General features: G+C 37.5%; 1 protein-coding gene and 1 pseudogene across 6 annotated transcripts in view; both read right to left on the bottom strand.

The window, feature by feature from the left end:
• The window catches only part of LOC128928796 (uncharacterized), a 31,755-nt pseudogene extending 13,638 nt beyond the window's left edge, over positions 1–18,117 (bottom strand). Inside the window, exon 1 of the transcript XR_008474369.2 lies at positions 1–18,117. This exon is cut by the window's left edge and continues 13,638 nt beyond it. The product of XR_008474369.2 is annotated as an uncharacterized LOC128928796 (transcript).
• The window catches only part of PRKD1 (protein kinase D1), a 386,482-nt gene that overhangs the window by 309,788 nt on the left and 49,881 nt on the right, over positions 1–26,813 (bottom strand). The gene's annotated exons all lie outside the window — the stretch shown is intronic.

Below are 26,813 nucleotides of genomic sequence, written 5' to 3' on the forward strand. Positions count from 1 at the left end.
TATCTAACTGACTAGAACTATCCATTAACTTCCATACATCTAGAATACAGTAATAATTGACAATTCAGGCTTATAAGACATTTTTTAACCTAGAAAGGTCACCTTGCACTCAGTATTCTTTGAATATAATTTTTTTAACATCAGTAATTTTACATTATTCAAAAATTAAAATGAACAAAAAGTACTGTTTTCAGCCATGTCAGATGATGATGTTTACTATAGATTAATTGCTCTGAAATTTCACGAGATAAAAGTGATATAGAAAACCAGCCATAAAAATTTAGAAGCTATATTGCTGATATTTCAGATTTAAAAAAAAAAAAAAGGTTTAACCTTGAATACCTTAACTAGACCATTTAGACATCTAATGTATCTCTCTCCATTGGCTTCATACTGAAATAACAGGCACCACCATCATTTTATATACAAAGCAGTCAAATGGTTAATTTCTCAATTGGCTACATCAGCATCATACACCATTTCAAACTATGTGTTTGGTTTTTATTTAGCAGCTATACATGAGAAAAATTCTCATCTAATTTTCCATGATCAAATGTTTTCCCCATGTCTTCCTTAACATATTTCATTGAGACATATTACAAAGACATATGAGAAACTATTATGTACTCAAGGTGTTTAAATCTAGTTGGAAAAATAAGATCTGTGAGACAAAGAATAAAATACAGTGGAAGCACAGGCAAAAGGAGACACGCACAACTCTCTGCATGTTTAGAGGAGACAGGTAACACAACAGGGGATGGGGGCAGTGCAGAAAGAGGTGATTACAAATGACTTCTAGGAGTTGAGGCTTACAGGATGGATGGGATATAGACAGAGAAAAAGAAAGGCATAGAGCAGACCTAAGCAGGATTTACAGAGAAGAATGTGGCAGAGGTAGGAGGTTACTAAAGAGCATTACTGGAGAATCAAGTTAGAATGAGAAAAATACTGTGGTGAGTTATGAACATTGAATTTTGTTTTATAGACAAGTCTGGGGCACTTGAAGGCATGAACTGAGACTTATATACCCACTGCCTAATGAAGCTTCACACATGGTGCATACTCAAATCTAATAACCCTCACTTCACCTCCACTTGACATTGGCCTCTTACACCCATAGTCTCACCCTAAAAATTGTTCTAAGAACTTCTGGACACTCAAAATCTTCCAATGTAATCTAGCTGCAATCGTTTATCTTTCTGCCTCTTTCAACCCCTCATTCTCACTATACCTGCTCCTCAATTGGATAGAGGCTTCAATATCATAATTTTAGCACTATCTATAAATTCCCTCCTGACATCATTCTGTAATTGGGAAGAGAGAAAATAATAAAGCAAATAAGTATATATTTAGAACTGCCAATGTACTATGGATGAGGCCAGGAAGTAGATGATATCCAAAAGTAGATGATGGAGTTAATTAATAAATAAGCCAACAACTCAGAAACCTGGAAGAGGCAGCCACAGATTAGTTTTAGAATCGGGTGAAATTAGTCAATAGACCCTGAATATCTGAACGACTAGGAAGTTGACTTTGCTTTCTGAAAATTAAAAGTCAGCATTTATAGGCTTTACATATTCCAAAACAGCATAACAGAATTGGGATCTTATTTTTGCAAAAAGATTAAATTGCTCTGTGTAAGCTATTCCTCGAGTTCAATAAGTCTTTTGTTTGTTTATCTTATCTCTGGCCAAGTATGTTTATGTGTATGTTGTCAGTGTGTATGTGTGTGTGTAATGTGTATGTTCAGAGACACTGAAGACTGATGGTCAATCAAGAAAAACCCATGCTGAAATTGTTAAGAGCTGGGAAGTGAGCCAGTTTGCAATCACTATAGGAAATGCTTGAGCAAAATTCCTTGTTACTACTCTGGTAATAAGCATTCTTCAAAAGATTCCACTTTGCATAGTTTAGTCCTCTCTGATGAAAAAGATGTGTCTTTGGAAATCAGTCTGAATTGTTTTTAAAAGTAGTGTCAATAAAATTAAACCCAACATATTCACTGATTTCAAGAACAATAAAAATAAATAGTAGCCTTATGCTGTAAAGAAGTCTGTACAAAATATGTAGGTACATACACTTGGAGAGATTTAACACCGAATCTTGCCTTCACTGCATCTTTTTCATTAAGTTTTCATAGACATATAATAGAGGAATGAGAGGTGAAAAATCCAATAATTCCTACTAACAATTCTTCCTCAAAAATAATGAAGAGAAATTGGTTTTCTTGGAGTAAAGTACAGTTTTTCGAAAAGACATTTTTAAAAAGCAAAAATTGATAGATTACTTAGCATATAAATTCATATTCTTTTGCTTTGCAAATGTTCTCATGGAACAATGAAACTCTAGGCACAGTAACATCAAGTTATTATTCTAGTTCCTATGGAAACATGCATTCTACTTACTGAGGCCAATCGATATGGACACAAGTGCAGGGCAAATACACTTAGGGATAAATCATACAATTTATATTTCTAGTAAAATATGCTCATAGCTATCAGAAATAATAGCAAAAAAAGAACTCAAAGGTCACTGAGGAATGTTCTCTGAAGTTATTAGCCACTAGTACCATTATGAAAAGCAAAGCAAAACATAATATTAAATTCTAGAATCCTACCTTTGGAATTTGGTGTGTGCAAACAAACATCAAGCATTCAAATTCATCAAAGATGAAGGCTGAAAACAAATTAGGTCAAACACTTACTTTAAAAAAGAAAAGGTCGGGAGCAGTGGCTAAAGTCTGTAATCCCAACAATTTGGGAGGCCGATGCGGGTGGATCACCTGAGGTCAGGAGTTTGAGTCTAGCCTGGCCAACCTGGTGAAACCCCGTCTCTACTAAAAACACAAAAATTAGCTGGGCATGATAGCATGTGCCTGTAATCCTAGCTGTTTGGGAAGCTGAGGCATGGGAATCACTAGAACCCGGGACAGGGAGGTTGCAGTGAGCCGAGATCACACCATTGCTCTCCAGCCTGGGCAACAAGAGCAAAACTCTGTCAAAAAAAAAAAAAAAGAAGAAGAAGAAGAAGAAGAGAAGCATTTGCCTATGCTAAACATCACCTTGTTCAGTAAATCTCAGTATCCACACATGAACAGGAATATCATAAATAAGGTCATACAAAAAATAATACAAGTCCTTTTTAAAGTTGTTAGTTATGAAGAATTTGAGACTGCAAGAGAATTAGATGAAAGTATAAATATGTTTAAAACTCAAACAGCACATATTTGTTGGGGACTTTCCTGTGTGCCAAGCACTATGCTACAGTCTATGAGGACAAAAATTGAATTTTGTTTTTGACAAAAATTTATGGTGCATTTCTATTATGCTATTTACTAAGATAATCATCAGGGGAAATAAAATAGATAAGATGCCATGCAAGAAAAACAGAAGCTGTTAGCAATATAATTTCTGGGCAACACATGCTACTGAACTGGCATTACAAGATAAGATGAAAAATGGGCCAAGTGAACAGCACAGTCATGTGTGCTAAGAGTTTTCAAGAGAGAGACCATTCAGGCTTAGCCAGTAAGAGAAGTTTTCACAAAGTAGGTAGAAATTGACTTGGCCATGAATAATGGATGGACAGAAATGGAGTAGTGAAACAACTGACAATGGTGATAGGACAGGAATTTGCTGGGCCAGTATAGGTCCTGATAAGACCTTAGAGTATAATTCCGAGGGGAGCGGAAATAATAATAGAGAGATAGGCTGGGGCCAGAAAGAGAAATGCCCCTGAATGGGTAGGCATTTTTACTATGGGAGTTACAGAATCTTGGACCTAGACAGAGTTGACAGTTTCAAAATGTGAATTTCACCTCAATAAATTATGTTTGCAATGTTGGATGATGATAATTATTACTGTAATTGTTAACTGCAAAGTACCTGAAACATCTGAACTTCCAACCACATAGAGATTGGATGTAATGTTGGAAACACCATATCACAAAAACTAAACATTCTCTAAATATAATATAGGAGAATATTTAATGACATAGAAATAGGTTCATGGTGTATTGTATAAAAAAGAGAATTCCCAAACAGCTTACCATATCAAATCTATAATAAAAAAAAAACTGAAGTCACGTAATTCAAAATGTTAAAAAAAAAAAAAAGTGTTAACTCTTGAGTATTAGGACGAGTGATTTACATCTTCTTTTTTTATTTTTCAGAACAAATATCTAAAAAGTTATTTTTAAGATGATTTTATCAGAAATGCATTTCTATGTAAAACACAAAATTTTTATTCAGTACAGACTCACTGCAAATATAAAACTAATGATTCATGATATTTTTCTGGATAGAATCAAGCATAAGGTAACAGATTAGTACACAATATGCTATTTTAATTAGCAACTTACAACATTTGCTAGAATTAAAATGAGCTTTAGGTAAATAGCTTACTCCAAAGCACATGTAAATTTTCAACAATTTTCTTTCTCTGTTTTTTGAGGGTTTTGTTTGTTTGTTTTGTTTTTCTTTTTCTTTTTCTTTTTCTTTTTTGAGACGAAGTCTTGCTCTGTTGCCAGGCTGGAGTGCAATGGCACCATTTTGGCTCACTGCAATCTCTGCCTCCTGGATTCAAGCGATTCCCCTGCCTCAGCCTCCCAAGTAACTGGGACTGCAGGCGCTCACCACCATATCTGGCTAATTTTTGTATTTTAGTAAAGAAGGGGTTTCAACAGGTTGGCCAGGATGGTCTCAATCTCCTCACCTGGTGATCTGCCTGCCTCGGCCTCCCAAAGTGGTGGGATTACCAGCATGAGCCACCGTGCCTAGCCTTCCTTCTTTTCAAATTTTATTGATTGATTGAGATAGAGTCTCGCTCTGTCACCCAGGGCGAAGTGCAGTGGCGCAATCTTTGCTTACTGCAACCCCCACCTCCCAGGTTCAAGTGATTCTCCTGCCTCAGCCTGCCTCCCCACCATATCCCCAAGTAGCTGGAATTATAAAGTGCACACCATTACACCCAGCTAATTTTTTGTATTTTTAGTAGAGATGGGATTTCACCATGCTGGCCAGGCTGGTTTCACTCCTGACCTCAGTGATCCATCTGTCTCGATCTCCCAGTTTTAGAATTACAGGCAGTAATTCTAAAGAGTCACCACCCCCAGACTCTCTTTTTTTAATCTCATTTTATATTTATTCTCAAGTCTTCCCCAGAGTGACAGAATAAAAACTATCCTATTTCTACACCATTTTTTTTTTTTATTAAAATCCCACTCAAACAAGGAATCCCATTAGGTCCATGGTCTTCCTCTTTTTCTTTTAGCCTACATTTGTTTTTCTTTGAAGGATTGCCACAGCATGGGGTGACTGGGGAGAGGAAGGCATCTTGCTCTCAAAAAACGAAGATCACCATAATTGTCCACTCTCTTGTCCTCATTCTTAGTGATTCTCCTTACAATCATCAACTCCAGCGGATTTTCACTTCTTATTATTACCAAGGTGGGGCAAAATAAAAGCAATCAGGTGAAACCCTTGGTTCAGAGGTCTTCCATATTTCATGAAATTCAAACAAATGCCCAGACTATATTTCACTGTAAGATTAGCAAAAGCACACCTCTTCAGCTGCGCCCCCTTTCCTCATGTATTCGTGGATGCCAAAATCAGAACCTACAGTTCAAGAGCTGCATACAGTTGCATCTTGTTTTGAGTTTTTGTTTGCAAACTGTCAGTAAGATCAGAATAAATTGCATGATATGCAGTCCAATATGTATATTCTTGAGCACATCTCAATGTATCCACCAAAAAATATTCATAGCTGCAGGTGTGGGGGAAAAAAAGGCAGAATTATGGCTTGATTTGCCTTGATAAGCATGGTAATTTTCTGTACACTTTTCATAAAGTGCTAATCAATTTCAGCTCAAAATAGATTGAAACACCCAACAGATTGCTGCCATAGTCCACAAATGTTTGTCATTCGTAAGCTGTGGCAATAATGTGAATACAGAGGAGGGAAACTGCAACTGAACTACACCTTGTACAAACTCCTTTCATTTGCTTTGTAATAACCCCTGAAGAAATGTTAAAAATTATTGTGAAATCACATATGTTTGCAATTTCAATTTTTTCTTGCTACATCAGAGTATTGCTTGTCACACAGTAATATCACATGTCTATTATATGGTTATAGATGAATTACATTTAAAACTCAGTGTAATAATGACATTTAGGACTCAGAGATTATGTTTACATTGTTTAATATTCCTCTAAAATATAATTATAGTTTAGCTCTATTACATACAAATTGGAATTGAATCATCACAGATTTCTACATTAAATCACCTTTTCTATCAATATGTTAAGCTATTAGAAGCAGCATAATTTTCTGAAAATGCTTCATCAACATTCTAGTCTTTCCACTATTGCTATTTCACAAACACTTAGAGGTGCTAATATTCATACTAACGTACCTTTTCAATTAGTAGTGCTCTTGCTACATGAATCGCTCATCTGCCCAGGATGTTTTGCCAAACATAAGTGCCAAAACTTTACTGAGGACTGTCATACTCCTACACAGGGAGCCTCTGATCAAAACTGAGCATAGACTTTCCCTTTTGTACGTGTGAGCAACAATCGGTAATGACATTTAGATCTGGGTATGGAATACTCTCCATGGAAAGTAGGAAATTAAATGAGAATAGATAACATTTCAAATTTTCACACCTTCCTCTTCTAAACTACAAAAGTGATAATATAATTTTTTTAGGATAAAAACTACACAATTTGACTTCAGAAAAAAAGAGTACTTAAAAGTTGTGACTTTAAGCAACTTCTGTGATCACCATCTGCCAAAAAATTTATTGCCAAAATGAGAGGCAGGAGAGTGTAGTAGACACAAGCTCTGTATTCAGAAAGTCTGAGTTTTTATGTTGAATCTCCCATTTAGTATGTGACCTTGAACTAGTGACTTGCCCTCTCTATGTTTCAGCTTGCTCATTTATAAAAAGGGGGTTATAAGTGTAACTAATTTAGGATTATCCTGAGATTAAATGAGATCATATGTGCAAAGATCTGAGCAAAGCAGCTTCAAGTCAATTCTCAATAAAACAGCTGCCTTATTATCATCATCATTTATTTGCAAGAGCAGTTGTAGGCCCATGGTATGAGTATGAAAAGTGCTGTTACCCTGCTTCATATGACATGTCCATTGAGTGCTTGTTTCTTGGTCTGGGTCCTCTTGGATAGCATGTATTAACCTACTTTCCAAAACAGACAATAATATGTTTAGAAATCAGTTCAGCTCTGCATGAGACGGTAAACCAATTGGCTCAAGCTACCACCTACTACTCCTGTTAAAGTGATGAAAGGGGTATCTGAAAGATGTAAAACACTCTTAGAGTGTTTATGCTCTTGATTCTCCTGCATAAATGGAAAAATTGTCATTTTTAGTTTATTGCAGACCTAATACAGCAGCAGCTGGGTTCAGTGAAAAACCGTTTCCAGGATCTTATTCTCATCACCTATTTATATCTCTGGAATTGAGCTACATAATCATCTGTTAAGCCATTAGATTGACAGAACCCAGTGAGAAAAAATTTGTGTGTTCTGACTTTGACAAACTTAATTTGAGGTTGTTTTAGGAGAGAAAATTTACGTTATTCATGCAATTAAAAAACAGAAGTATACAATTCAGGAAAAAATTATTAGTGTGCTTAAAATATAATGACAAAAATACATTTCAAATATTCTTACATAATTACTGGAATCAAAAAGAAAAGAGTTCACTGCGCTGACTCAAAAGTCACTTAAAATCTCCACATCAAATATATTCCTTTTCTTTCTTCCCCTTTAGAATATTTCTACTTGGCAGTTGCTATGGAACAGATCAATGTACAAAAGCAGTCAAACAGAAACATATTGAAGAAAATTCAGGCTATTGACATATACATCTGTATTTAGAAGCTGTTATTTACCTGAGATCACAGAGTCATTTGTCAGCTTCCCTGTGGCACTTGATTATATTTTACATATTTGTGTTTTTCTTCAAAATGCCAAAACATCAGTGCAAACAACTTCTGAGATAAACTATCACCATATTCACTTTTCCAAAGGCAAATTAAATATTATATAATGCATAGATGAGGAGTACAAAGCCTCATCTATTTTGATGCTGCTTATACTACTTTTAAAATTTCAGGTACTCTCTCAAGGACAAACTTTTAGAACTTTTGCTAGATATAGGTCAAAATCAGATTTTCCAAGAAGTTACTGATACAAAAAAAAAAAAAACAGTCAAATCTTGCATAGAGCAAATGAAAGGCCACTATCTATACAACACGCTTTGTACATAATAGATATCCAACCTGTATTTACTAACTCATTTCAATAAATAGCTTTCAGTGCAAAAGATTTTTTATATATTAAACAAATACTTAAAGTGCCTAAATACATAAGATGCATTTTAGCTATTTTTTTATCAGTAGTTTACACAAGTGCAGGGGATACCCATCCCAGAAATGGGCAAGAAAAAACACTGTAAAAACAGATAAAACATTAGAGATTATGTTCTTATCTTTATAAAATATATAGCTGTATATTTTATAATATATAAATTATTTTAATAAACTAGCACATATATATAATTATACACACACACACACACACACACACACATACACACACCTGCACTAGAATATGTGGCCAAATTTGTTTTTGCCAATAGTGTTTGTGGTTAAAAGACTACATAAAATGAAAAACTCTTCATTCACAGATCGATTCTATGTTGTCATTTTACATATTATGAAGATTTATCTGCTACAGTTCTAACATTCTTCACAGGTGTGACTGGCTACTATATTAACATATATTTCCATTGCTTGGTAGTATACATAGTAAAAAACACATGTATCCTGAATAATCAGATTTTTCATAATCTCAACTTTCAGCTCTGAGTTTTAGCTGATGTTTATGGGGAGAAAAAATAAAAATCTTTGCCAGGAGACAAACAAGTGCCAACAGATACAGGAAAAAAATGCTCAATATCATTAAGTATCAGGGAAATGCAAATCAATGCCACAATGAGACAGCATCTTATCCCAGTTAGAATGGCTACTAAAAAGATAAAAATAACAGATGCTGGTGAGGATGCTAAGAAAAGGGAACTCTTATATACTGTTGGTGGAAATGTAAAGTAGAATGACCACTATGGAAAACAGCATGGAGATTTTTCCTAAAACCAAAAGAACTATCAGGTGATCCAGCAATCCACTGCTGGGTATCTATCCAAAGGAAAAGAAATTAGTATAACAAAGAAACTTGCCTTATCCAATGTCTGCACTTGCAAGTTTATTGCAGCAATATACACAACAGCAAAGATACCTAATCAACCTAAGTGTCCGTCAATGGACAAAAAGATAAAGACAATGAGGCATACATATACAACGGAATACTATTCAGCCATACAGAAAGAATGAAATCTTGTCATTTGCAACAACATGGATGTAAACTGGAGGTCATTATGTTCAGTGAAATAACCCAGGCACAGAAAGCCAAATTTCATATATTCTCACTCATAAGTTTTAAAAAACTGATCACAGGAGATAGAAAATAGAATGACAGATATATCAGATGCTGGTAAGGGTATGAGGGTGGGATGGAGAGATAAACAGAGGGTTGGTGGTTGGGTATAAATTTACATTAAGAAGAAGTTCTAATGTTCCATAGCAGATCAGGGTGACTATAGTTAGCAACAATATATTGTACATTTCAAAGTAGCTAGAAGACTTGATCATTATACATTATTTGCAAGTATAAAAAATTCACTTATACTCCATAGATATGTAAAACATGGATCAATAAAAACAAATAAAAACCAATGATGAATAAGTCAAATATTAATTCTTTATACTTGTAAAGATTTTACCCTGAGAGATGCAACACACCTATCTTAGGCAAATCTTTAAGCTTTCCTAAGCCTTGGTTTTTACTTCTTTAAAATGGAGATAATAATGCCTTTCTAAGAGATAGATAAAATGGTGGTGGGGAAAGTATACAAAAGCCCAGATGATAGAAAGTCTTACTATTGTTAAGGTCCAGATGTAATACATATATTTTTATAAATGCTTATAGAGTGATGTTAATAAAAAAGTAGTAAATTAAATCGTGCCTATGATGCAATTAACAAGTGATTCAATAGCATATATTTACATGTGGACAAAGACTCGGCATGCATATAAACACATAAAAACAGGTAATTGATTAGAAGCAAAACTGTGCATATTTTCCTTTTCTCATTTCCGTTACTGTTGGCATAATATTGTTTGACAATTTTGACAGCCTTGACAAAAGAATTATAAGAATTAATGATTATGTTAAATGTTCTTTCCAATAAATTACATGTTTAAAGATAAGCAACCTATCTATTCAGTAAAGGCAAATAACAATTTAGGTTTATTTTATTTATGCACTGCAGATGTCCATTTAAAGAACATTATAAGGTTTATAGTATCATAGGAGATGTATTAAAAAGGCTTGTGATTTGTTCTGGATTTTTTCTTTGCTTATCTGTAAAAAGAGTAAAAAGATTATTGCTACAATCAGCTTGTTTTACTTAATATATAATTCTACACTTCCCCAATAACACTCTCATTTTCTACAACAGCTATTTCAAGTCTTCATCAAGCTCCTCAAACTTCCAAATCCATTCCCTCCTACCTCTCTCTTACATCAACAGAAGTGGTTAGACTATCAGCACTTTTATTGTGTGCTGGTTCCCTAAGCCTCAATTCCAAAAGGGCAAGGTGAAGAGAACCAAGAGATACACACTATGACTTGTTACAGGAGAGAAACCCTATTTCAGGAAACCCAAACCTTTATAATGGGCAGTGAAAATGCCTGCCATTTGCTTCAGAGGGCATATCTCCCAAGGTTATTCACTATTCAAACATTCTCAAAATGATAGTCGAGAACAAAAACAGTCAGTGCCTCTGCTTGTAAAACATGCAGAAATGTGAGACCTCTGGAGAATTAGCTTACTATATGTGGTCCCAATAATATGTCATTTTTGGAAAGACAAAACCATGGGGATAAACAACAGGTCAGTGCCCACCAGAAGTCAAGAGTTTGCCTACAAATGGAGCAATATAAGGGAATTTTGGAGGGTGATGAAAATTTTCTGTATCCTGATTTGGGTGTATCCTGATTTTGGTGGCAGATATACAAATCTATGCAAGTGTTAAAATCCACATAACTTTATGCTCCAAAAAATATAAATTTTATTGTAAATTAACCTTTAAAAATTGCATGTACAACAAAAGAAAAAATAGGCAAACAGAACTTCATCAAAATTTAAATTTCTGTTCATCAACGGACATTATCATGAGAGTGAGATGATGTCTGAACTTGGCTTGCAAAAAAAAAGCCAATTATATATAATGTCAAGCTCTAGTATCTAAAATACATTTTATAAAAACTCCAACTCTACAACAACAACAACAAAAACCACCCAATCAAAAACTAGGTGAAGGACTTGAATAGGTATTTCTCCATCAAAAATACACTAATAGAAAACACATGAAAATATGTCCAACATCATTAGTCATCAGGAAAATGGAAATTAAAACCACCAAGAGAGCCAGGCATGGTGGCTCACACCTTTAATCCCAGCACTTTGGGAGGCAGAGGCAGGCAGATTACTTGAGGTCACTAGTTGAAGACCAGCTTGGCTGACATGGTGAAACCCCATCTCTACTAAAAATACAAAAATGAGATGGGTGTGGTGGCATGTGCCTATAATCCCAGCTATTCGGGAGCCTGAGGCAGGAGGATCTCTTGAACCCAGGAGGCAGAGGTTGCAGTGAGCTGAGATTGCACCACCACACTGTAGCCCGGGCCATAGAGAAAGATTCTCTCTCAAAATTAACAATAAAAACAAACAACGACGACAACAACAAAAACAAGGAGGTACCACTTCATACTCACTAGAATAGTTGTTAAAATATTGCAACAGAGAATAACAAGTGTTGACAAGAATGTGGAGAAACTGAAACTATGGTACACTGCTGGTAGGGATGTAAAATATTGCAGCTGCTATGGGAAAATGTTTGGCAGTTTCTCAAAAAGTTAAACATTCCTTTGCCCAATTTTAATGGAGTTGCTTTTTTTTTCTTGTAAATTTAAGTTCCTTACAGATGCTGGATATTAGACCTTTGTCAGATGCATACTATGCAAATATTTTCTCATTCTTTATGTTGGCTGTTTACTCTGTTGATAGTTTATTTTGTTGTGTAGAAACTCTTAAGTTTAATTATATCCTATTTATCAATGTTTGCTTTTGTTATGATTGCTTTTGGCATATTTGTCATGAAATTTTTCCCAGTTTCTATGTCCAGAATGGCAATGTCTAGGTTGTCTTCCAGGGTTTTTATAGTTTTGAGTCTTACATTTACATCTTTAATCCACTGTGAGTTGATTTTTGTATATAGCATAAGAAAGAGATCCAGTTTCACTCTTCTGCATATGGCTAACCAGTTATCCCAGCACCATTTATTGAATGGCACTTCCTCAAAGAGCTAAAAACATAACTACCATTAAACCCAGCAATCCACTACTGTGTATATACCCATAGGAATATAAATCATTCTATCATAAAGACACATGCATGTGAATATTCACTGCAGCACTATACACAATAGCAACAACATGGAATCAATCTAAATGGTCATAAATGGCTGATTGGATGAAGAACATGTGGTACATACACACCACAGAATACTACTGCAGCCATAAGAAGAATGAGATCATGTCTTCTGTGGGAATACAGATGTAGCTGGAGGCCATTATCCTTAGCAAACTAACGTAGGAACAAAACCCAAATACTGCATGTTCTCACTTATAAGTGGGAGCTAAATGATGAGAACACATTGACATAAACAGGGGAACAACAGACACTGGGGCCTACTTAAGGGTAGAGGGTGGAAAGAGGGAGAGGATCAGAAAAAGTAACTATTGAGTACTTGGCTTAATACCCAGGTGATAAAGTAATCTGTACAACAAACCCCTGTTAACACAAGCTTGCTTGCATAACAACACATGTACCTCTGAATCTAAAATAGAAGTTTAAAACAAAAAATCTAGGGTTCCAATGATAAAAAAAACTAAAATGAGAATTATCATATAACCCAGCAATTCTACTCTTAGGCATATGCTGAAAAGTAGTGAAAACATGGATTCAAACAAATATTTGCACACCAATGTTCACAGCAGCCCTATTCAACAATAGTCAAAAGGGAGAAACAACTACAGTGATCATAAAGAACGCATAAACCAACTGTAGTATATACAGAGAAGGGAGTATTATTCAACCATAGAAAGAAATAACATTCTGATACATGCTACAACATGGATGAGCCTTGAAAATATTACCCTAGGTGAAATAAAGGAGACACAAAAGGATGACCATTGTATGATTCCACTTATATGAAATATTTAAGATAGGCAAATTCATGGAGACAGAAAGAAGATTAGAGATTACCAGGGGCTGGAGGGAGGACAGAAATGGGGAATTATTGCTTGATAGGTACAGAATTTCTGTTTGGGGTGATAAAAAAGTTCTGAAACTAGATAATTGTGATGGTGAGAATATACTTAATATCGCTAAATACTACACTTAAAATGATTAAAATGGTAATTTTATACTATGTCTTTGCATTCAATAGAAAATTTTAATGAAATACATAAAAATTTAAAACCTCCTTAAACCCAGATTCCTCCCCAGTATAATTCTTGTTACTAGACTCTCTTTATAGTAACAATTCTTGAAATGGTTGTCTTCACTCACTCACAACCTCCACGTCTGTTCTATCTCAGCACCCACATTCAGCCTTCCCAGTCTCCCAGTTCTCTTCACCTGCTCTTCATCAAGGACATCACCCAGGACCTTGCTGCTAAATCCTTCTCTGTTATGCTCACTGACTTCTGCCTCATTCCTAAAACACCCTGTAATATGGTTTGGCTGTGTCGTTCCCCCCTACCACTCGGACCCCCACAAATCTCAACTTGAATTGTATCTCCCAGAATTCTCATAGATTGTTGGAGGGAGTCAGGGGGAGGCAATTGATTCATGGGTGCCAGTCTTTCCTGTGCTATTCTCATGCTAGTGAATAAGTATCACAAGATCTGACAGGTTCATCAGGGGCTGCCACTTTTGCTTCCTCCTCATTTTCTCTTGCTGCTGCCATGTAAGAAGTGCCTTTTACCTCCCACTACGATTCTGAGGCTTCCCTAGTCATGTGGAACTCTAAGTCCAGTTAAACCTCTTTTTCTTCCTAGTCTCAGGTATGCCTTTATCAGCAGCATGAAAACGGAATAATACAGTAAATTTGTACTGAGTGGTGTGTTGCTGAAAAGATACCCGAATATGTGGATATGACTTTGGAACTGGGTAAGAGACAGAGGTTGGAACTCAGAAGAGGGCAAGAAAATGTGGGAAAGTTTGGAATCTCCTAGAGACTTTGACAAAAACACCCATGGTGATATGAACAGTAAGTTCCAGGCTGAGGTGATCTCAGATGGAGATGAGGAACTTGTTGGGAACTGGAGCAAAGGTGACTCTTGTTATGTTTTAGCAAAAAGCTGGCAGCATTTTGTCCCTGCCCTAGAGATTTGTGGAACTTTGAACTTGAGAGAGACAATTTAGTGTATCCAGCAGAAGAAATTTCTAAGCAGTAAAGCATTCAAAATGTGACTTAGGTGCTGTTAAAAGCATTCCATTTTAAAAGGGAAGCAGAGCATAAAAGTTCAGAAAATTTGCAGCACAATGATACAGTAGAAAAGAAAAAACCATTTTTTGAGGAGAAATTCAAAATGGCTATAGAAATTTCCATAAGTAGCAAACAGCCTAATGTTAATCCCCAAGACCATGGGGAAAATGTCTCCAGGCCACGTCAGAGACCTTCACCCAGCCCTTCCATCACTGGCCCAGAGACCTAGGAGTAAACAGTAGTTTCATGGGACAGGCCCAGGGTTCCCAAGCTATGTGGAACCTAGGAAAACTTGGTGCCTTGTGTCACTGCCACTCCAGCCATGGCTGAAAGGGGCCAACATAAAGCTCAGACTGTGGCTTCAGAGGGTGCAAGCCCCAAGACTTGGCAGCTTCCACATGGTGTTGAGCCTGTGGGAGCACAGAAGTCAAGAACTGAGGTTTGGGAATTTCTGCCTAGATTTCAGAAGATGTATAGAAACTCCTGGATTCCCAGGCAAAAGTTTGCTGCAGGGACAGGGCACTCATGGAGAACCTCTGCTAGGGCAGTGCAGAAGGGAAATGTGGGGTTGAAGCCCCCACAGACTCCTTACTAGGGCACTATCTAGTGGAGCTGTGAGAAGAGAGCCATAGTCTTCCACACCGCCGAATGGTAGATCCACCGACAGCTTGCACCATGCATCTGGAAAAGCCACAGACACTCAATAGCAGCCCAAGAAAGCAGTTAGGAGAGAGGCTGTATCCTGCAAAGCCACAGGGGCGGAGCTGCCCAAGATCACGGGAATCCACGTCTTGCATCAGTGTGACCTAGATGTGAGACCTGGAGTCAAAGGAGATGATTTTGGAGCTTTAAAATTTGACTGCCCTGCGGGATTCTGGTCTTGCATGGGCCCTATAACCCCTTTTTTGGTCCAGTTTCTCCCATTTGGAACAGCTGTATTTACCCACTATCTGTACCCTACTGTATCTAGGAAGTAACTAGCTTGCTTTTGATTTTACAGGTTCATAGGTAGAAGGGACTTGTTTGTCTCAGAAGAGACTTTGGACTGTGGACTTTTAGGTTAATGCTGAAATTAGTTAAGACTTTGAGGGACTGTTGGGAAGATATGACTGGTTTTGAAATGTGAGGGCATAAGATTTGGAGGGATCTGGAGTGGAATGATATGGTTTCACTGTGTCACCACCCAAATCTCAAATTTAATTGTATCTCCCAGAATTCCCATGTGTGTGGAGGGACACAAGGGGAGGTAATTGAATCCTGGGGGCCGGTCTTTCCCATGCTATTGTTGTGATAGTGAATAAGTCTCATGAAATCTGACGAGTTTATCCGGGGCTTCCACTTTTGCTTCTTCCTCATCTTCTCTTGCTGCTGCCATGTAAGAAGTATGGTTCGCCTTCCACCGTGAATCTGAGCCTCCCAGTCATGTGGAACTGTAAGTACAATTAAACCTTTTTCTTCCCACTCTCAGGTATGCCTTTATCAGCTACGTGAAAACAGAGTAATACACCCTGTTCCCTTAGTTTCCTGAAATGACACTCTCAGTTTCCTCCATCCTCTCTGACCCATGCCTCCTCAGTTTTGCTTCTTTGTTTGTTTGTTTTGTTTCTGTTGTGTTGGTGGTTTAGTTGAGTTTGGTTGTGGGCCATTCACTATTAATTCTTTAAATATTTTCATCAGGTTCCAGTTTGGGAACCTCTTTTGATCCCATTCCATGGATTTTTCCCTTGGCTTATTCTTCCCCTCTCCCAAAACTTCAGTTAATATGGATGCGTTTCCCAAAACCTCTCCTCTTTTTTGTCCTTATCTCAATTACTCACCCAAGTCACAATATCATCCTTTATCTTTCCCTCCCTACCCAATGAAGTTATTACTTCTTCCACAAAGTCTTCCCAATACCAGAAATCCTGAACTGCCAAACTTTTCTATCTGTTCTCATGGAGCATGTTTGCCCCTTTCATAGTTTTATAGTTTTTTTGCATAATTTTCTATTTCTGTGTTATTCTCCCATCCCCAAATGCAACTGATTTCAGACTCCTTAATGACAAGATTTAATGTATCCATCAGTATATATCAGAGCTCAGCTCAGTTCTTCACACAATAAGTAGTCAATAAATACATGAATAATAACAGTTTCTAGATTATGAATTAATAACCATAAAAGCAAAACATCTCTGCTAACTACATATTCAAACATGGCAATTTCAGTATATTAGCTTTCAATTAATCTACAAATAACAATTTATCATGTACCATGTTTTCTACCAAAAATAAAAAGGTACAATGTAAGAAAAATAGTAACTCATCACTAAAACCTAACCAATGTTTCCTAATATATTTCAGTAGACCCATTATCGTGTATTATATGATGATCCTGTTAAAGGTCCAAAGACTAGCCTTGGGTATTTATTCTTTAAAAACAATTATGGCGGAGGACTCAAGATGGCGCTGTGAGAACAACCCAGGATTGGAGCTCTTCTCGTTGAATCCGCAAACGGTGAGTCAGAGCGGCATTTCCAGACTGATCGTTGTTGCCCACAGAACGGGGAAACTCCCAAGTATAAAAAAGGGCAACCGGCCCTACCCAGCAATCCCCACAGGGCGCGCTTGTCCGGGTGCCCTGTTGAACCGGCAACCTGAGACTTGAGAGGGCTGGACTTGAGACTGAACGAGACTTGGACAGTAGGCCAGCCCAGGGGATTGCAGGGATTGGGATACCCAGTGGGACGAACAAAACCGCGATTTCAAACTATCCCGAGCAGACGGTCCGAGACGCTCTGTGGGGGAGGGGCGTCCACCACTACCGAGGCAACCCACCCCAACTGAGATATAAGCCCATTGCTGATGCAGCCAGCCGTTGCCAAGGCGACCCGTCCCTACTGAGATACAGGCCCATGGCTGACGCAGCCTGCCCTTGCTGAGGCAACACGCTACAACGAAGAGACTCCGCCGCAGGGCGTGGCAGAGACCACAGCAGAGCCAGCAGGAACAGCGTGAATCACACAACAGCAGGGCGGAGCCTCGACAGCGAAACAGTGGCTAGTCTGCCTTCTAGCTGGGCAGGACACCTGATCGGACATCCAAAAGTAAGCCCAAACCCCTCAACACAGAGCATTTGAGAAAAAAAAAAAGGCTTTTTTAATGAGCTCTGTTGCAGCAGAATAAAACATAGCAGCCTAACAGCCCTGAATGAACAACAGAGTGCACAGCTCAGCAATGAAACCCCTATAAAGTACAAACTGTCTCCTCAAGCAGCTCCCTGACCCCTCTATATCCAAAAGACTAACATTAGGCAGGCATCATCCTGGGACAAAGAGAGCAGAAAAAGAAACTGGTAGCATCCCTCGCTGTGCCACAGCTACTAGAGGTGCAGCCCAGACAAGCAGGGTCTGGAGCGGACCTCAGCAGTCGTACAGCGAAGGGGCTAGACTGGTAGAAGGAAAACCAAGCAACAGAAATACTTCATCATCAACATTCTGGGTGTCCACTCAGAGACCCAAACGAAAAGTCAGCAACTACGCAGACGACCAGCGGACAAATCCACAAAGATGGGAAGAAACCAGAGGAAAAAGGAGGAAAACACCCGAAACCAGAACACCTCGCCTCCTAGAAAGGACCAAAACTCCTCACCAGCAAGGGAGCAAAGCTGGACGGAGAATGACTGTGACGAAATGACGGAATTAGGCTTCAGAAGATGGATAATGAGAAACTTTTGTGAGCTAAAAGATCATGTATTAAATCAATGCAAAGAAACTAAGAACCTTGAAAAAGATTTGAAAAAAGATTCAAGGAAATGATAACAAGAATGGATACCTTAGAGAGGAATATGAATGAATTAAAGGAGCTGAAAAACACAATACGAGAACTTCGCGAAGCAAACACAAGTTTCAATAGCCGAATTGACCAAGCAGAAGAAAGAATATCTGAAGTCGAAGACCAACTCAATGAAATAAAACGAGAAACCAAGATCAGAGAAAAAAGCGCAAAAAGGAATGAACAAAGTCTCCAAGAAATGTGGGACTATGTGAAAAGACCTAACCTACGTTTGATAGGTGTACCAGAAGGGGACGAAGAGAATGAATCCAAGCTGGAAAATACTCTTCAGGACATCATCCAGGAAAATTTCCCCCACCTAGCAAGACAAGCCTACACTCAATTGCAGGAAATTCAGAGAACACCACAAAGATATTCCGCAAGAAGAGCAACCCCAAGGCACATAATCGTCAGATTCAATAGGGTTGAAATAAAGGAGAGAATACTAAGGGCAGCCAGAGAGAAAGGTCGGGTCACCCACAAAGGGAAGCCCATCAGACTCACAGCAGATCTCTCGGCAGAAACACTACAAGCCAGAAGAGAGTGGGGGCCAATATTCAACATTCTTAAAGAAAAGAACTTTCAACCCAGAATTTCATATCCAGCCAAACTGAGCTTCAGAAGTGAAGGAAGAATAAAATCCTTTGCAAACAAGCAAGTACTCAGAGATTTTGTCACCACCAGGCCTGCTTTACAAGAGCTCCTAAAAGAGGCACTACACATAGAAAGGATCAATCAGTAGCAGCCATTCCAAAATCACACTGAATGCTAAAGAGCTTCAACATAATGAAGAATCTACAACAACTAACAGGCAAAACAGCCACTTAGCATCAAAATGGCAGTATCAAATTCACACATAACAATATTAACCCTAAATGTAAATGGACTAAATGCACCAATCAAAAGACACAGACTGGCAAAATGGATAAAAATCCAAAACCCATCAGTGTGCTGTATCCAGGAAACCCATCTCACATGCAAGGATACACAAAGGCTCAAAATAAAGGGATGGAGGAAGATTTACCGAGCAAATGGAAAGCAAAAAAAAAGCAGGAGTTGCAATTCTCATCTCTGATAAAATAGACTTTAAAGCAACAAAGATCAAAAGAGACAAAGAAGGCCATTACATAATGGTAAAAGGATCGATACAACAAGAAGAGCTAACGATCCTAAACATATATGGACCCAACACAGGAGCACCCAGATACATAAGGCAAGTTCTTAATGACTTACAAAAGGACTTAGACTCCCACACAATAATAGTGGGAGACTTTAACACTCCACTGTCAATACTAGACAGATCAACCAGACAGAAAATCAACAAGGATATCCAGGGCTTGAACTCAGACCTGGAGCAAGCAAACCTGGTGGACATTTACAGAACTCTCCACCCCAAATCCACAGAATACACATTCTTCTCAGCACCACATCACACCTACTCTAAAATTGACCACATAATTGGAAGTAAAGCACTGCTCAACAAATGCAAAACAACTGAAATCATAACAAACAGCCTCTCAGACCATAGTGCAATCAAGTTAGAACTCAGAATTCAGCAACAGACCCAGAACCGCACAGCTTCATGGAAACTGAACAACTGGCTCTTGAATGTTGACTGGGTAAACAACAAAATGAAGGCAGAAATAAAGAAGTTCTTCGAAACCAATGAGAACGAAGACACAACGTGCCAGAACCTCTGGGACACATTTAAAGCAGTCTCTAGAAGAAAGTATATAGAAATAAGTGCCTATATGAGGAGAATGGAGAGATCCAAAATTGACACCCTATCGTCAAAATTGAAAGAGCTAGAGGAGCAAGATCAAAAAAACTCAAAACCCAGCAGAAGACAAGAAATTACTAAGATCAGAGCTGAGCTGAAGGAGATTGAGACACGAAAAACCCTTCAAAAAATCAATAAATCCAAGAGCTGGTTTTTTGAAAGGATCAACAAAATAGACAGACCACTAGCCAGATTGATTAAAAATAAAAGAGAACAACCAAATAGATGCAATAAAAAATGATAAAGGGGAAATCACCACAGATTCCACAGAAATTCAAACCATCATCAGAGAATATTACAAACAACTATATGCGCATAAACTAGTAAACCTGGAAGAAATGGATAAATTCCTGGACTCCTGTGTCCTCCCAAGCCTAAACCAGGAGGAAGCTGAAACTATGAATAGACCAATAACAAGGTCTGAAGTCGAGGCAGCAATTAAGAGCCTACCTCACAAAAAAAGCCCAGGTCCAGACGGGTTCATAGCCGAATTCTACCAGACACACAAGGAGGAGCTGGTACCATTCCTTCTAAAACTATTTCAAACAATCCAAAAAGAGGGAATCCTTCCCAAATCATTTTATGAGACCAACATCATCCTGATACCAAAACCCGGCAGAGACCCAACGAGAAAAGAAAACTTCAGGCCAATATCCATGATGAACATAGATGCAAAAATCTTCAATAAAATATTGGCAAGCCGATTGCAACAGCAAATCAAAAAACTTATTCATCATGATCAAGTAGGATTCATCCCGGGGATGTAAGGCTGGTTCAACATACGCAAGTCTATCAATGTAATTCACCACATAAACAGAACCAAAAACAAAAACCACATGATTATCTCAATTGACGCAGAGAAGGCATTTGACAAAATTCAACAGCCCTTTATGCTAAAAACCCTCAATAAACTCGGTATCGATGGAACGTATCTCAAAGTAATAAAAGCTATTTATGACAAACCAACAGCCAATATCATACTGAATGGGCAAAAACTGGAAGCATTCCCTTTGAAATCTGGCACTAGACAAGGATGCACTCTCTCACCACTCCTATTCAATATAGTACTGGAAGTTCTAGCCAGAGCAATCAGGCAAGAAAAAGAAATAAAGGGTATTAAATTGGAAAGGTGGAAGCCAAATTGTCTCTATTTGCAGACGACATGATAGTATACCTAGAAGACCCCATTGCCTCAGCCCAAAAACTCCTGAAACTGATAAACAACTTCAGCAAAGTCTCAGGATATAAAATCAATGCGCAAAAATCACAAGCATTCGTCTACACCAATAACAGACTTAAAGAAAGCCAAATCAAGAGCGAACTGCCATTTGCAATTGCTACAAAAAGAATAAAATACCTTGGAATACAACTCACAAGGAATGTAAGGGACCTCTTCAAGGAGAACTACAAACCACTGCTCAACGAAATCAGAGAGGACACAAACAGATGGAGAAACATTCCATGTTCATGGTTAGGAAGAATTAATATCGTGAAAATGGCTATACTGCCCAAAGCAATTTACAGAATCAACGCTATCCCCATCAAGCTACCACTGACTTTCTTCACAGAACTGGAAAAAACCACCATGAACTTCATATGGAACCAAAAGAGAGCTCGCATAGCCAAGTCAATTCTAAGCAAAAAGAACACAGCGGGGGGCATCACACTACCGGATTTCAAACTATACTACAAGGCTACAGTGATCAAAACAGCATGGTACTGGTACCAAAACAGAGATATAGACCAATGGAACAAAACAGAGGCACCGGAGGCAACACAACATACATACAACTATACAATCTTTGATAAACCTGACAAAAACAAGCAATGGGGAAATGATTCCATGTTTAACAAATGGTGTTGGGAAAACTGGCTAGCCATGTGCAGAAAGCAGAAACTGGACCCCTTCCTGACACCTTACACTAAAATTAACTCCAGATGGATTAAAGACTTAAACATAAGACCTGGCACCATAAAAACCCTAGAAGGAAATCTAGGCAAAACTATCCAGGACATAGGAGTAGGCAAGGACTTCATGAACAAAACACCAAAAGCATTGGCAACAAAAGCCAAAATAGACAAATGGGACCTAATGAAACTCCACAGCTTCTGCACGGCAAAAGAAACAGTCACTAGAGTGGATCGGCAACCAACAGAATGGGAAAAAATTTTCGCAGTCTACCCATCTGACAAAGGGCTGATATCCAGAATTTACAAACAACTCAAGCAGATTTACAGGAAAAAAACAAACAAGCCCATTCAAAAGTGGGCAAAGGATATGAACAGATACTTTACGAAAGAAGACATATATGAGGCCAACAATCATATGAAAAAATGCTCATCGTCACTGGTCATCAGAGAGATGCAAATCAAAACCACATTGAGATACCATCTCACGCCACTTAGAATGGCGATCATTAAAAAATCTGGAGACAACAGATGCTGGAGAGGATGTGGAGAAAAAGGAACACTTTTACACTGTTGGTGGGAGTGTAAATTAGTTCAACCATTGTGGAAGACAGTGTGGCGATTCCTCAAGGCCTTAGAAATAGAAATTCCATTTGACCCAGCAATCCCATTACTGGGTATATATCCAAAAGACTATAAATCGTTCTACTATAAGGACACATGTACACGAATGTTCATTGCAGCACTGTTTACAATAGCAAAGACCTGGAATCAACCCAAATGCCCATTGATAATAGACTGGATTGGAAAAATGTGGCACATATACACCATGGAATATTATGCAGCAATCAGAAATGATGAGTTCGTGTCGTTTGTAGGGACATGGATGAATCTGGAGAACATCATCCTCAGCAAACTGACACAAGAACAGAAAATGAAACACCGCATATTCTCACTCATAGGTGGGTGATGAAAAATGAGAACACATGGACACAGAAAGGGGAGTACTAAACACTGGGGTCTATTGGGGGGAAAAGGGGAGGGCCAGTGGGAGGGGGAGGTGGGGAGGGATAGCCTGGGGAGAAATGCCAAATGTGGGTGAAGGGGAGAAGAAAAGCAAAGCACACTGCCATGTGTGTACCTACGCAACTCTCTTGCATGCTCTGCTCATGTACCCCAAAACCTATAATCCAATAAAAAATTAAAAAAAAAAAAAAAAGTTTTACATTTAAATAGCTTATCCATTTGGAATTTGTCCTGGGGTATGATATAAGAAAAGGATCCAGTGCTATTTTATTTATATGGTTACTCAGTTGGCTTAATACAACTTATTAAATAGTCCATCTTTAACTCTATGATATGATATGCTTTTATAGCATCTTAAATTTATACCTGTAATTGGGTCTATTTCTGGATTTTCTAGATTGGTCTGTGACAATGTTTGTATTGTTACTGTACTGTTTTAATTCTAGACAATTCATAGTATTTTTGATATTGGCAAGGCTCTCTTCCCTCACTACCACACATTCATCTTTATTCATGGTATTCTTTACGATTTTTCCTTATTTGTTTTTTGAAATGACGTGAATACTCAACTCATAAAGCCTGGCTTTAAAGCAAAATCTGATCCCATTTGCTGGAATTGCATACATTTATAAATTAATTTAGATTAAATGGACATCTATATTGATGCATAAAAATTGTAGCAATATTATTTTAAAAAATCAGAGATGATATACAAGCATAAAATATTTGTTTTAACTCTAGTGTTTTTTTCTTTTCTTTTTTTTTTCCAGAAAATCTGTAAGCTGAATCTAGTCTTTTGTTTTAACTCTAAGATGTTAATCGTCAAGTTTAACATCTTAGCCTAAGGCTTTTAAAAATGAATGACATATATTTATATAAGTGACATAGTTTGATTTGTAGAATAATTTCATTTGTTTAACAATAAATAATTTATAATCCTAAAAAAAAAAAAAAACAATTATGGCAAAAAATAAATAAGCTCCAGTCCAAATTACTCTAAAAATTGTGTTTTTCTCCAGTTTAACTTTTATTAATTGTGGTAAGATATATATGATATAAAATTTACCATCTTAACCATTTTAAAATGTACAGTTCAGTAATGTTAAGTATATTCACAGTGCTGTGCAAAAAAGTTTCTATCTTGAAAAACTGCAGTTCTATATCCATTAAACAACTCCCCATTTTCCCTCTCCCCAGCCCCTGCCAACTGCCATTCTACTCTCTGTTTCTCTAAATTTGGCTTCACTAGACACCTCATACAAGTGAAATCGGAGAGTATTTGTCTTTTTGTGACTGGCTTCTTTAAACAGCATAATATCCTCAAGATTCATCAATAGTGTATCACGTATTCCTTTTTTCAAGGTTGAATAATATTCCATTGTGTGTGTATGTGCATGTATATATTACAATTTGTTTAGCCATTAGTCCATCAACAGAACTTGGGTTGCTTCCACCTTTTGGCTACTGTATTAAGCTGTTCTAGCATTGCTATAAAGAAATACCTGAGGTTGGGTAATTTATAAAGAAAAGAAGTTCTGCAGGCTGTAAAAGAAGTTCTGCAGGTGCTGGCAACTGCCTGGCTTCTGGGGAGGCCTCAGGGAGCTTTTACTCATGGTGGAAGTTGAGGCAGGAGCAGGCATGCCACATGGTGAAAGCAGGAGCAAGAGAGAGTGGGGAAGGGTGCAACACACTTTAAAAAAAAAATAGATCCCATGAGTATTCACTATTACAAGAACAGCATTAAACCATGAGGCCTCTGCTCCCGTGGCCCAAACACCTCCCACCAGGCCCCACCTCTAGCATTAAGGATTACATTTCAGTATAAGGTTTGGGTGGGGACAAGTATCCAAACTATATCAGCTACTATAAACAGTGTCTCCAGTTTCTTTTAATAACAGAAAAATTTTAAATGATACCACAACCCTTAAAAAGAACTAAAAGTTTATAAAAAGGATAAGTATTTTACCATGTGTATATTTATTGCAATTTTCTCTATATATTATTTTTAGATAAAATTTTATCTTTGTGACTAACATTTTCACTAACAGACATATGTTTAACACAATCCAACATCAAGTCTGTTCTAAAAATGAGTATTCATTCACTTTAATGACAAAGTAGCTCTTTTTAGCTACATTTAGAAGGAACTTACTTTGGGGAAAGACTTGTTTACTGATATCTGAGTTTTACTTTATTAACTTATCACCAAACATTTTATCTCATGTATGAATATGTAAATGACTATTAGTATTTTGGAAATTTACCTGAGACTTACCACCTAAATTCATAGTCCAGAGACGCCTCAAGATTGTAAATACAGACAAGTAAAAATGAATAAATCAAGAACACAATTCACAATTATGAAAACTTCTGCAATCTGTCTTTACTTGCTGCTCTCAGATGCACCACTGTCAGCATCTGACCCCATTAGGTGGCTGATAAGAGGATTTTGATGGCCAGCAGATTTTATTTTTAACCTCCCCATATGGTTGACCTTCTAATTTCAATGAGAGCATCATCTGCAGAGATGATCATCAAATGGCAACTCCTACCCTAAACTGTTTTGTGTAATTTGGTCTACTCAAAAGTGATGCTCAGTTAAAGAACAATATGTGTAGTGTGATCTCATTTTTACTTAAAAGTTTGTACATAAATACATTGTCGAAGGTCTGCAAGGCTACCAACAAAAATATTGAGAGTCACTTCCTGTCATTGGGGTTAAAAGCATTTTTTTTTTCAAATTGATGAATGCAATTTGTAATATACCTTTTACCAGTAAGGTTTTCAATCAGTTAAATTTTTAATGTAAAATATATATAGTAATTAATATCTCCAACTGAAAACTGGGCTAAAACATAAAAGGGGGCCGGGCGCGGTGGCTCAAGCCTGTAATCCCAGCACTTTGGGAGTCCGAGGCGGGTGGATCACGAGGTCAGGAGATCGAGACCATCCTGGTCAACATGGTGAAACCCTGTCTCTATTAAAAATACAAAAAATTAGCTGGGCATGGTGGTGCATCCCTGTAATCCCAGCTACTCAGGAGGCTGAGGCAGGAGAATTGCCTGAACCCAGGAGGCGGAGGTTGTGGTGAGCCGAGATCGCGCCATTGCACTCCAGCCTGGTAACAAGAGTGAAACTCCATCTCAAAAAAAAATAAATAAATAAAAGGAAAGCTAATTGCACTTTACAAAACCATACAAATATATACTAATATATTACTATTTCATGTCTAATATTAGCAACATCACTAATCACCAGCACAATGTTATTACATTTCTCAATATTAAAAGGGATACAAATTATTTTTCTGTAATTTATGATCCACAGTTTCATACCTTCATGAACCTTGAAGATAAAAATAGCAAAGATGATTTTCCATGTATAAGGACTTTACCTACAAAAATGACAGAAAACTATTCAGTAATTCAACAAGCATCTAACAGATGCCTACTTGCCCCAAAGACAAATATATTTAAAAAGAAAGGAGATGAGAAAGCCAATCTCAACATATAATAGACTTTGATCAGGTGACAAAGACAGATGCTAGGATATTATTATAGCATTTAAGTAGTTGACTGAGCATGG

Source organism: Callithrix jacchus, chromosome 8 (genome assembly GCF_049354715.1).
Source record: "Callithrix jacchus isolate 240 chromosome 8, calJac240_pri, whole genome shotgun sequence".
Taxonomy (NCBI): Eukaryota; Metazoa; Chordata; class Mammalia; order Primates; family Cebidae; genus Callithrix; species Callithrix jacchus.